This window comes from Vidua macroura, chromosome 25 (genome assembly GCF_024509145.1).
Source record: "Vidua macroura isolate BioBank_ID:100142 chromosome 25, ASM2450914v1, whole genome shotgun sequence".
In the NCBI taxonomy this organism is placed as follows: domain Eukaryota; kingdom Metazoa; phylum Chordata; class Aves; order Passeriformes; family Viduidae; genus Vidua; species Vidua macroura.
Window position 1 is genome coordinate 3,556,437 of NC_071595.1, and position 13,806 is coordinate 3,570,242.

General features: G+C 57.4%; 2 protein-coding genes across 4 annotated transcripts in view; both read right to left on the minus strand.

Annotated features, from left to right (window-relative positions):
- The window catches only part of WASF2 (WASP family member 2), a 32,437-nt gene extending 29,601 nt beyond the window's left edge, over positions 1 to 2,836 (minus strand). The window contains 1 exon segment of the mRNA XM_053998590.1: positions 2,765 to 2,836. The gene's annotated coding sequence lies outside the window, so the exon portion shown is untranslated.
- An 8,973-nt stretch (positions 2,837 to 11,809) lies between these two features.
- AHDC1 (AT-hook DNA binding motif containing 1) overlaps positions 11,810 to 13,806 on the minus strand; it is a 50,478-nt gene continuing 48,481 nt past the window's right edge. For all 3 annotated transcript variants that reach the window (XM_053998862.1, XM_053998865.1, XM_053998864.1), the window contains one exon: positions 11,810 to 13,190. The gene's annotated coding sequence lies outside the window, so the exon portion shown is untranslated. The remainder of the gene's footprint in view (positions 13,191 to 13,806) is intronic.

Consider the following 13,806-nt stretch of genomic DNA (forward strand, 5'->3'; position numbering starts at 1 on the left):
CCTACCAACCTTTGTTCTTCTATCACCACAAAAATAGAAAAAAATAAACCCAGGAAAGGGATTTGTTGCTGTGACTTTATGCACATGAGGCAATCACTGAAGTTTTAACCCCCCCACCCACACACTGTGATTATCTAACATTGGTGAATGAAATCAACTTTTCCTACACCAGCGCTGAAGAATGAGATATATTCAAAGCACGCTGAGAAACTGGGTGGGGACTGATCAGAAGGGTTGTATTCCTTGTCATGAATCACTGTCTGCAAATACCTTCTGAGTTGTAACTCACAAAAATATACCATTTCTGTGTGGTGTGTCACATTAGTCATAGGGAAGCCAGTTTTGTACTGGCAGGAGCCATCAGAAAGGTTTTATTTCTTTGAATTAAAATAATGGAATTTGGGACATTTCATTTTTGATCTCATTACCAGACAAGACAAAAAAATATCACAGTTCTTTTTAAAACCAGTGGAAAATATATAGTTTAGGGAAAAGTTTACACTGAGTTCACCGCTAGAAGTTTATCCTCTTACAATCCACACTTAGAAGGCACAGCAAGGCTTCACCTCATGTCAGGTGGGCTACAAGGGAGTGGCTATACCCACTCCTCCAGGCTTTAAATCGTGCAGAAATCGAGGCTTTGGAAGGTAAATCCCAGAAAGTCTGATCCCAGCATCACCAACACACCCAGGGATAACAGTGACGATTGCAGCTTGAGCCAAGATCAGTGTCAGGCCGCTCTTGCAAGCTCAGCTCACGCTCTGTCACTCAGACCTCATGTTCTGAAGCACATTCCTTAAGCAGAAATAAAACCCCCAAAGTGCCCAGAACGTTGTGTGTACCTCTACCCCACTGCTGGGGTAACGCTCCTGCTTGGCTCTGGATGCGAGGGGGATTCAAAGTCACTCTCTGGACATGCTGGCTGTGCTCTTGTGGGGAGATCTTGGCTCTGGTTTGTTTTTAACTCACTTTGGGATTCAACCACGAGTTGGTTTCTATGGCAAAACCCACTCAAGGTCAGAAAGGGACAAATCAGAATGAAAAGTGTCGTAACGCAGCATTCCGAATTCCTGCAGCATAAATTCCTGTTTAGCAGCAGCTGATTCTGCGGACGTTGAAAATGGGTGGAAAACATAACTACTGCCCTTCCTCACGTGACCGAGTGCGCAAGACTCGGTACTTCCCATAAAGCAGGACTTCCCAGGGCTGGGAAGGTGTCCCTGCCCGTGGCAGGGGTGGAATCACAGACTTTAAGGTCCCTTCCAATCCAAACCATTCCATGATTCTATAAAAGCAACATTATCACATCGGTTTTGTCTCAGGGAAACACATCCATACCCCTCAGCTGGCTTTCAGCATCTTTTAATTTCAACTTCTCCCTCTCATGAGTCTTCAGGAAGGATACTAAAGTGTGAGGTTTACAGAGGGCTCCATCAATTATGACTCTGCCTGCAGCTGATGTATTTAACACAAGTTTTTTTAAGCATTATTAATAGAATTTCATGTCCACCAACATCTGCAGTGCTGAAAGATTTAAGACTTTCCGTGCTTCCTAGTGCTGAACTCCCAGCATCAGCACATCCCTCAGCACCACCAGTGCTCTGATCTATGGAGAGGTGCCCAATTCTGTTGCTCCTTCTAAAGAAAGCAAAATAGCAAGGCCAAATGTGAAATTCTGACAGGGAAATAAAAAGTCCTACCACAGGAAGGTCTGTGAAGTCAAGTGACAGCCAACAGGGAGAAGCTGCAACCCTCACCTTTCTCCGGACTACCTGCATCCCAAAGTAACCCCAACACTAACCTGAACGCTGGTGAAGTACAACCACAAGGACATTCCCTAGCAACTTACTTCTCTGGAAGAAATACGGTCTGAGGCCACCAGGAGGTCAGTGCACTAACCCGAACTATCCAACCCTACCCCAAGCTTTTTTCTCAGAGAAAGAAAAAAAAAACCAACCCATTTCCCTAAGCACGCTCCGGCACCCACAGGGGGTCACATCAAGTAGCTCTAGATTTTATGTGCTGTGGATGGTTCATAGACAAGGGAGTGACACACATACCCAGAAGTGTTCCTGGACAGATCGAGGGGTGCACCCAGGAGCGGGGCTGGAACACAGGCAGGACAGAGAGGTGTCCCCCAATGAGGGCACCCAGCTCCCACCCAGACAGACTCTGGACACGGACACAGACAGGTTTTCACAAGTCCCAATGTCAAACTCAGGCGGCAAATGCCTGGAAAGGGAGGGATTCCCTCTGCTCCCCCCTCAAAGGGACCCTGCAGCACCCCCTTGTTTCCTGAGTCCCCCAGCGTTCCCCGCTACGCCAGACCGCCGGGACAGCCCCAGGACAGCAGACACCGGCCAGGCCTCGGGAGAGCCCCGCATGCGACATTTCCTTCGCCCAGCACGGGGCTCTGAACACCCCCGGGGCTCTGAGCATCCCCGGGCAGCCCGTCCCTACGCCCCGATTCCCCACGGCCAGCCCAGCCCGGGTACACACCCCGCACCGAACCGCGGCCTCCGGGAGGGGCTGGACAAGTGTCAGGCCGGGGATGGAGTCCCGGGCCAGGACAGAGCCCTCAGACCTCCACCCAGGACCGCGGCAGAACCGGCTCACTATGTGGCAGGAAACACCGCCCGCCTCATCCCCACAATTCACTATTTGGCAAGGGCCTTGCGGCCCACTCCAGCGCCTCTGCCTCTCTCTCCCGGGAAGAGACGGCCCGGCGGGGCTGGGGAGGCCCGCTCGCCCCTCTCGCACTCACCCCGTCCGCGGCTGTCCCCTCCGCGCCCCTGGTCTCACTTCCACCAGGGCGGGCCGGCCCGCCCGTCCGCCATTCCACGGCTCCCCCTCCCTGCCCCGCCGGGCTCTCGCCCCGCCTTCCCCGGCCGCCGTGCCGCCGCGCCATTGGCTGCCCGCTCGCAGATGCTGCCGCGCCATTGGCTGCGCTCGCTGTCCATCAAAGCCGTCCTACGCCACTTTCGTACGGACCTGGCGCAGCGGAAGAACCGCACCCAAGCCGGCCGCGCAAAGAGAGTAAATATGGAGGAGTGTACCATGAGGGGAGATAGACGGGGGGAACCCTGGGCGGTCTGGGGACAGATTACAGGGACAGAGGGGAGAACCGCGCCACCAGTCACAATTGCAACATCTTTAAAATATTTTTGTTTGTTTATGAAAGCTAGAACTTGACATTCTTCCAAGTGGCATTGGAGGACCTTTCCTCCAATCTGTCACTTCCGCACCTCCCCCGGAGAGTTCCGCTTTGGTGTTGACTTTCGCCTCTATGGTTCCACCTGGGGGAGCGGGGGTGTCAAACCAGGGCGGGGCGGCGGCCTGGGGTCTGGGTTTTGGGGTGTGGGAGCTGGGGTGTGAAGTGTAGGAGCTGGGAGCTGGGATGTGGGATGTGGGAGCTGGGGTCTGGGGTCTGGGGTGGGAGTTGTGGGACAAGGCGTGCGGTGTGGGGGGTTAGGGGACAGGTCTGCAGGAGAAGGGCTGGAGGGACGGGGGCCTTGGGGAGAGGCGGGGAATGGCAGGCGGTGCAGGTGACAGGGACAGTGTTGGGCTGCCACTGAGACCGGAGCCTGCAGCTGCCAGTCCTGCCGCCAATCGCAGGACCCCCAGCCCATCTCCAGCCCCTCCTGAGGAAGGTGTCCCCAGCCCCCAGAGCAAGTTCCCATCACGGGGATCCCCGAGCTGGGCCCTGGGGACAGCCCCCCGCCCTCCTGGCTGGCCACCCAGGGGCGATGGCCACTGGAATCCTCTGGGTGATGCTGGCTTCGGCTCCCACCTGGATTTCTCCCCATGACTTGATGAGGCTGGGAACGAGTCAGGGATTAAAGGAGCCAGGAGTTGCGAATAGCGCTGTTGCGGACACGGGGACAGGCCCTGCTGGGTGGGTACAGGGACATGGAGCACGTGGGGGTCACTCCAGGGCTCGGAAAAGCCCTGTTCCCTGCCCGCTGTCAGGCACAGCAAAGGGGCGGAGTCCTGGCATGGCTCGGGCTGGAAGGGTCTCAAAACTCATGGGCCAGGACACCTTTGACTAGACCAGGTTGCTGCGAGCCCTGTCCAGTGTGGCATTGAACGCTTCCAGGGGTGGGGCCAGCATCCTGCAACTCATCCTGGTCCTCGGCAGAGCTGGGGTGATGCTAATGCCCTGCAGAAACTGCAGGAGCAGAGATCTAATGAGAAATTCCCCACATGGCATACCATGTTTCTGCTGGCGCACCTGGATATTAAATCCTGCCTCCCTGCCTGATGATCAAACCGAGCCTGTGGGCTTGATGGGGAAGAGGGAGCGGGATGAAGGGCACTGGCACAGACATCCATCTCTTCCCTGCTCTGTGCTCCTGCTTTAAACCAAACCACAGGGAGTAAATCACCGGCACTCCCGCTAGGAAGCAAACAAATCCTGAGTCGTGATGGCAGAGCCAGCACCCAGGGTCACTCTGGTGTGAGCCGTGCCTGTCCCTCGTGTCCATGCCTCCTCCACCCTGTGACACAGCCTGTGCCTGCCCCGGGGTCCCTCCAGATCTTGCTGGGAGAGACAGACTGAAACAGCCATTTCTTGCCTGTTTTTTGCATCGCTTTCCTCCATGAGTCCCACCTCTGTAGGATGGTCAGCACTTCCTGGTCCTCCCCGTGTGCATCCTAGCAGAATGAAAAGGGGTACACGGGGTGGATGGGGTGCATGGGGTACCTGGGGTGCAAGGACACATGGGGTACCTGGGGTGCACAGGGTACCTGGGGTGCACGGGCACATGGGGTACCTGGGGTTCACAGGATGCACAGGACACAAAGCATGCCCAGGGTACCTGGGATGCAGTGGGGTACATGGGATTCTGCCCCAGTACCCCCATCCTGCCCTAGCACCTCCAGTTCCCATCTGAGGGTGTGGGCCAGGAGCTGGGGTGCTGCCGGAGGCCACTCAGCTCCATGTTTTCCAAGCTGCCAGCGAGCCGTTCCCTTGAAGATCTGCCTCTATCTCAAGGTGTCACAGCCTCAAGGGACCTACCTAATCTGTATCTGCACTGCAACCTTTATCTCTCCTGCTCTGTTTATAGCTGCTGAATAAAACCTGCTAAACTGCAGGATCCAGCCCACCCTGCCCCTGCTGCTGTGCCCCTGACACTTTTTTGCCTGGTGCTCTTGCCTGCCAGAGGTGTTCTGCTGGAGGTAAATGATGCTCCAGGAGATGGGCAAGGGCAGCCAGGCTGCTCCTGCCTCCCACCTCTCTCCCAGGTGGGCTCCAGCCATGTCCAAGCCCTTGATAACCCCAGGCAGACCCTGGCACAAATCAGTGCCTCATCCCTGCCTTGATTCCCTCAGCGTGGGCTTGGATTCTGCTGAAAATCAGGTGGGATCCAGGAGGTCCAGCCTCATGCTTTCTCTGCATGCTTCAGGGACTGGGAAAGGGGACATTCTCCACGGGAGGGAGGAGATGGCAGCTTGTTGAAGCCTCGGATGTCTCTTCCCTGGCCAACTGCCCCTATCCCAGCAGGCACAGCTGCATCCCTGCTCCCTGTGGGAAAGGAGCCAGGGCTGCGAGCACCAGAGCTGTGAGGATGCTTTGGAAATGTGCACCAGGGCTTCTCCTGCATCCCTGATTCCCATGGACCTGGGATGCACAAGGACACATGGCATACCAGGGGTGGAATGGGGCTCACAGGATGGACAGGGTGCCTGGGATGCAGAGGACACCTGGGGTGCACAGGGTGCCTTGGATGCAGGGAATAACGAGGATTAAACAATGCACACGGGGTGGATGGGCTGCCAGGGATGCAAGGACACACACAGCACCTGTGGTGCACAGGACACCTGGGATGCACGGGGTGGAAGGGGTGCATGGGATAGCTGGGGGACCCGTGATGCCACGGGCACACAGGACAGACAGGATGCATGGGAAGCCCTGGGGTGTCCGGGACGCTCAGGAGCTGCCCAGGGTGTCCGGGACGCTCAGGAGGTGCCCGAGGTGTCCGGGATGCAGAGGAGGTGCCCGGGATGCCTGGGACGGATAGGAGCTGCCCAGGATGTCCAGGATGCAGAGGAGCTGCCCGGGGTGTCCGGGATGCCCGGGACGCTCAGGAGGTGCCTGGTGTGGGGTGCCCGGCGCGTCCCCGTGCTAGTGTGGCGCGGGCAGTGGCTGTGCCGCTGACATTTACTAATCAGCTCTCACCCAGCGCACACCCGCTCCCTTCTCTTGCTGTCTTGTCTCCATGGAGACTCCGCAACCTTTGCTCACTCGTTAATGGTATCTCAGCAAAAGAAACTCCAACGCCACCCAGCCTTCCCCTCCCGGCCCCGGGAGAAATCCTCGCCTCTCACCTCCATCCCCATCCCCTCCTGCCGCTGGGGATAAAAGGGACGAGTCCTTGTTAGCGAAGGACCCAGCCACGGGGGCAAGTTCTGATGGTGGCGCAGGGAGGAGGGAGAGCCACCATCATCCTCCTCGCCGCCAAAAAAACAAGGCCGGGGGATTTTATTGCTGTGGCAGCAAGGACAGGCTCCATTCATGTGGGATTCTGGCCAGCCGCCCCTTTCCTGCCTGATTTATTGAGCCACAAGGCTTGGCATGTGGTTCTGCCTGCGTTTCTGTGTTCCCCCATCCCAAACCCACACCCCAACATCCACAAAGCCACCCAAAAACCATCCAAAGGGAGTGGCTGATGCTGGGAACACGCTCCATCCCCGGTGTCCTGCTCTCGCTGATTCTGTTTTCAAATTAACATGGGAAAGATGCCCATTACCTGCTTCCAGATAATGACTATGATTAGGCAGAGCTCTGCTGCCAGCCGAGATCTGAAGGATTTCTGTGCTCTCCAGCAGCGCTTTGCCAGTGCAAAAACAAGAGCAATAAAGTGTAAATAAAAGACTAAAGGAAATCGTGGGTCCATCAGTGGATGGGATGTGTGGAAGGGGCTCTAATAATGGGCTCTCTGCAGTGGGGTGCTGGCTGCAGGCTCCAGGCAAGGGAAAATTGGAGAGGGGCTGTCCCAGTGCCTGCACCCTGCACGTGAACCTGGCTTGGCCCCTGCTTGCTGGGAACTAGGGGTGTGGGAGAGGAAAATTCAAGATGTGCCTGTGTAGGGCTGTTCTGGGGGGACTCCTGGCCCTGCAGATAGAGCTGGGGGCTTAAACAGGGGGGAAGAAAGCTGGAACTCCTGAGATGACTGCACCAGCTCCTGGAGCACCCAGGGTGGTCCCACACCTCCTCTGCCTTGCGGTGTGACACTCTGCACCCATGGAGCAGGACAAGGGACCCCTCTGTGCCAGGTGCCCAGGGGCATCTCCATTCCCAGGCCACCAGAGACCCCTGGGCAGGGGATGCTCAGGATGCACAGGGAGCAGCACAGGATCCATCAGGGCTGAGCTTGTCTCCATCCTCTGGGGATGCTGGGATGTCACTGGGGGCTCTCGCCCTCATCCCACTGCTGAGGGAGGCACAAATCCCCTGCCTGTGCTGCCAAGCTGAGCTCCAGCTGCCTCTGAGCCTGCCAAGATCCCCCCCCAAACCGTCCAATATCTCCCCACCATGGCCAGAGGAGCTGGAAAACCTTGGCTGTGGCCTTGAGCTCACCCTCCCTGAGAGCCTTGGAGGTGGCTCTCATCACCCTGGGGCAGAGTGTTCCTCCTGCCTGGCCCTGCACTGACCCGTGGGGATGCTCTCAGGACAGAGTGTCACCATGCCTGGAGGAGGGTGATGGTCCCCACAGTCCTGGGGGAAGCTGCAAGGAGCTGCCATTCCCTCTGACAACTGCTTCGAGCAGTAACTGGCAGGTCCAAAAACCAGTCCCATGTGTGGTCGAAGGCAAGGCAGACCCCTGGGGACCCCATGACCCCGTGTCACCCCACTGGGCTCCCACTGCCCGTGGGATGGGCGCAGGGGAGCCCATCCCAGCCGGTCGGAGGCAGGAAGCTAATCTGTGCACAGATTAGGCAGAGTTCCCAGCAATGGAGGTTTCTTCTTTTTCCTCCCCCCCTCAGTGATAACAAATAATAATATAATCCCCTTAATCCCTCCCCGAGGAGCCGGCGTGAACTCCCGGCCGGGAAGCACCGTGCTTCTGCTGCTGCTGATAACTCACACCCAGGGCCCCCAGAAAAACAAACACTTTGGCTCTCACGTTGCCCCCCAGAACTCCATGTGCTGCCCTGTGGCTCCCTCTCCCAACATCCCCAGACCCCCCCATCCAGCCCCACTGCCATCCTGGGAGGATCCAGCACCACTGCTGGTTCCTTCCCTCTCGGCGAGGCCATCATGACCCTGCAGAGCCCCCAAACTCAGCCAAAGGGGGCCCATTCAAGACCCCCATGGAGGCTCTGCCCCCTCAGCTCCTACTTCCTTTGCAGCAGGGAAGTGGCAAAGCCCCAGGAAGCTTAGTTAAGCACCCCAGGCGCCCCTGTGCCTTCTGCTGCCCAGGGACAGTGCCATGGGTGTCCCCTCTGCACCCTCCTTGTCCCCAGGGAGACACCCTGGGGGGTCCTGCAGCCCCCATGATGCTCCAGCTGAGCCCCAGTGCTTTGTTTTAGGGATGTTGGTGTGGGGAGCATCACCTCCTGCCCCAGCTGAGTCCCCAGGAGTGCTGGCACGGATCCTGCACCCTCCCCCTGCCCCCCATCACTGGGGTGCTGGGAAGGCACCCACGTACCCAGCTGCCAAATCCCCCTCCCTTCCCAGGGACCCCAGCCTGCTATTTCCTCCCTGGTGCCGAGCCCTCCCTCCGTCACCATCCAGCAAATATTAATAACAACCCTGCAACCGCCTGGGCTTTTATTCTCTGGCTTTGCTGGCCCTGGCTCTGCTGAGCTCAGCTCCTCTGGCTCCAAAATGCCTTTTAAAATTACCAGAGAGTGGAGACCCCTGCGAACACCCTGCCCCCGGCTGCCCCCTTCTCCCTGGCAGCCACCCCGGGGCCAGCAGCACCCATGTGCCATGCGGGGAACTGGGTGCCATCCACCCCACTTATTTAAGAGGCGCCAGGCTGGGCTTGATTAAAATCCGAGTGAAAGCCAGAGCCAGGGCAGAGAGGGGGATTAGATCGCTCCGGGGAATGTTAATGGACTCCAGAGCTTTCTGCCTGGCTGGCGGCTGGGATGGATCCAGCCCTGGATGGACAGGCGGGCGCAGGGCTCGGCTGGACCCTGGAGCACGCGGAGGGTGGCGGGGGTCAGACAAACGGGGCTTGGAAGTATTTTCCAAGGGCCTGGGCGCTCTCCTCTGGGAAAAGCAGGGGTGGTCTGGTGCTCCAGCCGGGCTCTGCCGCCCCCGCTGCCGGCGCAGGGGCCGAATTGTGGCACAGCACGGGCTGCCCATGGCGGGGTGGCACCGCCGTCACCCACACACCCGCCCCGGCTCTGCCGAGCTGGGGGACCACAGCAGTGCGGGGTGACACCGGCCATGGGGGCTCCAGCGGGGCTGAAGGGGCTGTTAGCTGGGGTGTTGATGCCGGGAAGGGCGGGGGCGGGGCAGAGGTGCCGCTGTTGGGGCGCCGGTGCCCCCGGCAAGGAGCCGCTCCCCACCCGGCTTCGCTGGATTGCAGGTCTGACGTGGGAAATCGCCTCCCTCCCTCGTTAGCTGTGATTAGCATGTCAAGTGGTTGAAGTTGGTGGGTATAAAGGATGCGAGCGAAGAATAATGGCTTCAATTTTCTTCACGGCACAGCCATTAATTTGAAGGAGAAGGGGGTGTCCAAAGCTCCCGGCAGCTCCAGCCCTGCGGGGTGAGGGCGGCTCCTGCTGCTGCCCTGCCTGACGTGGGGGACACGACCCTGGCGGAGAGCCTAGCACCGGCACAGGCGTCCCATGTGCTTCCCGTGCCAGGGTGATGGTGCACATGGATGTGCAACACGTGTGCATCCATGCACACCATCCCGGGAATGAGGAATTCCCCGGGCTCCAGCCGCAGGTGATGGGCAGGAGGGGAAGGCAGGGGCAGGGGGGCAAATTACTGCCGTCTTTCCAAGGGGATGGGAAAAAGTGGAAATGGAGGCAGAGCTGCCTTTGCCAGGTGGGTGCCGGGTCCTGGCACAGCCCTCGGAACATCCTTACATCCTTCTTCCCCATGGATTGAGCGGCCAGTGCTCTGGCTCCGTACTGGCCCAGCCCTAGACCCCTCTGACGTGGAGCATCCCTCATCCCATGGTCCTGCAGCATCCCTGGCCTCCAAGCTCCAGCGTCCTGAGAGGCCAGAACCCTCCTCCCAGCAGAGCTGCTTAATTAAAACCATCATTTCCATCCCGAGGCACTGCCAGGCACCAGGACCTGGCTCACCCCACATCCCTGCACACCACGTGGCCATGCCGGACTCACCCTGGGTGCTCTCAAATGCAGCTCCCAGAAACCTTCAAAAAATCCACACTAAACAAATAAAAAAATAGCAAAGCAATCATTTCCCCCCAAATTTTGAGCTTTTTCCTCCTTTCCCCCAGCAAACCCAGGTGATGCTGGGCTGTGCTGATCAATCCCCAACAATCAGCCCCATCACAAGGTTTTTCAGGCTCCAGACTGGCTCATGCTGCTTGAGAGATATAATTGAGGCTTTAACAAAAGACAGAAAATAATAAAATAAGTGAAATCCAGCTGTGGTCCAAGCAGCCAGTCATACCCAGTGAGGCTCTGGTGCACCAGCTGATGCTTCCTCGTGGGATTTACCTACTGGGGGGAAATTTTATCATCTTTCAGTGCTGCTTGTGTGAGCTGAAATGGGAGAGAGGAAAAATGGGGCGGGAAGGAGTAAATTTGATGCTCGTCGGAAGCATCATATTGGAGCCAAGCTGGGAATGAAGGGCCATGGACCCCCAAGAGACCTGCCATGAGGGGTCGTGGAGAAGCCAGAGGGGGGGTCCAGCACCTTGGAATGGGTGCTGGATGCAGGCACAGCATCAGGGATGGCTGGACCCCCCCAGCCTGCTCCCGTGCCTCAGTTTCCCCCTGTTATGTCACAGTTAGGGGACATTTGCTGCCCGCTAGGGTGGAAGCACAACCTCGGGGTGCCCCCCGATGTTGTCCCGTGTCACCCCAGCCCTGTCACTCTGTGTGAGGACGGTGGGAAGGAGGGGCTACAACCCTCGTCCCACCCTCACCAGCAGCACCCCCTCCTCCCAGCAAAGAGGGGGTCCTTCAGCATCCCCCCACCCCCTCGAGCACCTCCGCGGGCTATGGTGGCACTGGCAACCCTGACACCCCTGCTCCCCCATCCATCAGCATGCGCTGCATGCTCCTCTCCATGGCAACCCCTGCTCCCCCGGCCCCCCCAAACCCCCCGTGCCGCAGCCCCGACCCCGCCGGCGCTGCTCACCCTGCGCCCCCCCACCCCGACCCCCCCCTCTCCTTGCCCGGAGGACGCTGCCACCTTCATCTTCCCAGGCTGGAAGTTGGTGAATTCCTGAATTTTATTGGTTTTATCCTTCTTTTCCTCCGTTTTTTGCTCCTTCCTGGCGTTGACGCTTCTCCCATCCATCACCGCGGAGTCGCCTGGATTCCTGTGCCCCCTTCCCCTCCGGCAGTGCCAGGGCCGGGTGGGCACCCCTCCTGCCTGCAGAGCCCCCGCAGGTCCCCAGAGTGCCACCGGGCCCCTGGCACTATCCCCAGGCCCACGGTGCCCCCCATCCCCAGAGAGCAGCACTGGGCCCCGGGTGGCACCGCATCCCGACCTGTACCAAAATTCCGCTTTCTTGGTGCAGTTCCGCCACATCCTGGCATGCTCCCCCCAAATCCAGGGAGGGTGAACATCCCTCCAACACCCGCCCTCGGCACAGCCAGGCCGTGCTCCCCCAAAAACGAGAAGCAAGAAAGCAGCGGGCATCGCTCAATATATAGGTTTCTTTTTAATATAAAAAAAGTGCCTATTAAAAATTCCTTCCTAAATAACACAAAAAGACCATTTGAGGGGCAAAGCGGGGCCGAGGGGGCTCACGGAGGGGCCCCTCTGGCCAGGGCAGCACAAGCACTGCACAGGGCAGCTGGGGGGCGGGGGAAGGAGGGGGTATTTTGACCAAATTTGGGTAGGTTTTTTTTTTTTTTTTTTTTTTTTTTTTTTTTTTTTTTTTTTGTGAATTTGTTTTTTTTTATCCATTTCAGGGTGGTTTTCTTCCCTTTATGTGTGTGTGTGTGTTTTCTCTTTTTTTGCACAACCCACAAAGCTGTACAGAGATTGCCAAACTCTTGGGGGGGGGGGGGAACACACAGGGAATTTGTGGGAGGAGAGGACCCCAAAGCCCACCTGGCACCGACACACACACCCACACCCTGAGCTCGCCACCGCCACTGCCTAGGGGACCCTGGGAAAGGGACCCCCCTTTACCCCAGCCCCCCCCCCCAACTCCCCCTCCCCACCAAGAGGGTCTGTGATTGATTGACTTCTTCTTTTTTTAAAGTTTTTTTCTTCCTTTTTTTTTTTAACTCCTTTTTGTTTTTATACAAATTTGGATCTTTGGGTGTGTACTGCCAAAAAAAAAAAACAACCAAAAAACCCAACAAAAAATCAAAAACCCGCCTTCGTTCTTCAGAATAATAATAAAAATAAAACTCAAATCATCATTGAATCATTAAAAAAAAGGCAACGGAAACCCAAGGAACCCATGCGGAAGTTGCACACCACAAAACCACAGCAGATGTACAGAATGCAATATACAAGACACGATTTATAATAAAACATTATATACAATAAATAGGTTATTGTTACTTTTTTCTTTTTTTTTTCTTTTTTTTTTTTTTGTTGCTCGATCTGTAAATAAATTTTTTCTCAGTGCATACTGGGGGGGGGTTTTGCTCTTTTCTGCTGCATATTCACCTCTTGGATGCTTTAGGCCTGTTCTCCATCATTTTTGGATTCTCCCTCTGGTGCATGATTCTCTCTTTTTTTTTTTTTCTGTGATTTTTCAGCTTTTTAATTTTTTTTTTTATCCTTAAACATTTTTTTTAACTTCTTTTCTTCAAAAGTATTTACAATTGCTGGTTTTGTGCAGAAAATGAAAATTAATCAAATAAAAAATAAAACTTAAAGAGTCCCTCTGCTTCTGGCTGGAGGAGAAAGAGAACGCGGCGCCGGCGCCACGGCCGAGGCGGGGGCCGGGGACGAAGCGGGGGCAGCGGGGCGGGGTCCCCTCCGGAGGCGGCCCCCTCCTCTCCTCTCCTCTCTGCTCCGGCAGCCGGGATGGGTGGGGGGCGCAGGGCTGGGGGTGCTGTGGCTGGGGGGAGAGGAAGAGAGGAGTGAGGGTCCCACCCTGGGGTGCCTGTCCAGCCCCACCCAGCACCCGTGGACCTGGGGTCTGGCACACACATACCCTGGGGTCGGGGTCCTGCCCCCCCAGAGTGGCACCCACACACCCGGGGCCTGGGGACTTGCCCCCCTCCCACTCAGCCCCCACATACCCATGAATCTGGCACCCAGGCACCTGGGTCCTGCTCACCCCAGTCTGGCACCCAGACCCCCAGGGGCTGGGATCCTGCCCACCTCCTTCATCTGGCACCCCAGCACTCAGGGGTCCAAGGGCCTGTTCATCCCAGTCTGCCACCCGTGTCCCAGAGGATCTGGGGTCCTTCCCACCCACCTCTGCAGTCTGGAGTCCTGCTCATCCTTGTCTGGCACCCACAGACCCGGGGCTCTTGGGTCCTGCTCCCCCCCTCTGGCACTCGAACAGGGGGTCTGGGGCATCCCACACCCCTCAGCTCTGCACACCCGGCCTGCTGCACCCCACAGCCCAGGCTCCAGCTATCCCTGGACACTGGGGAGCCAGTTTGACGCCTGGTTGGACAGCACCTGGGCCAACTGCTCACAGCCCAGAAGGGGCCGGGGGCACCCAG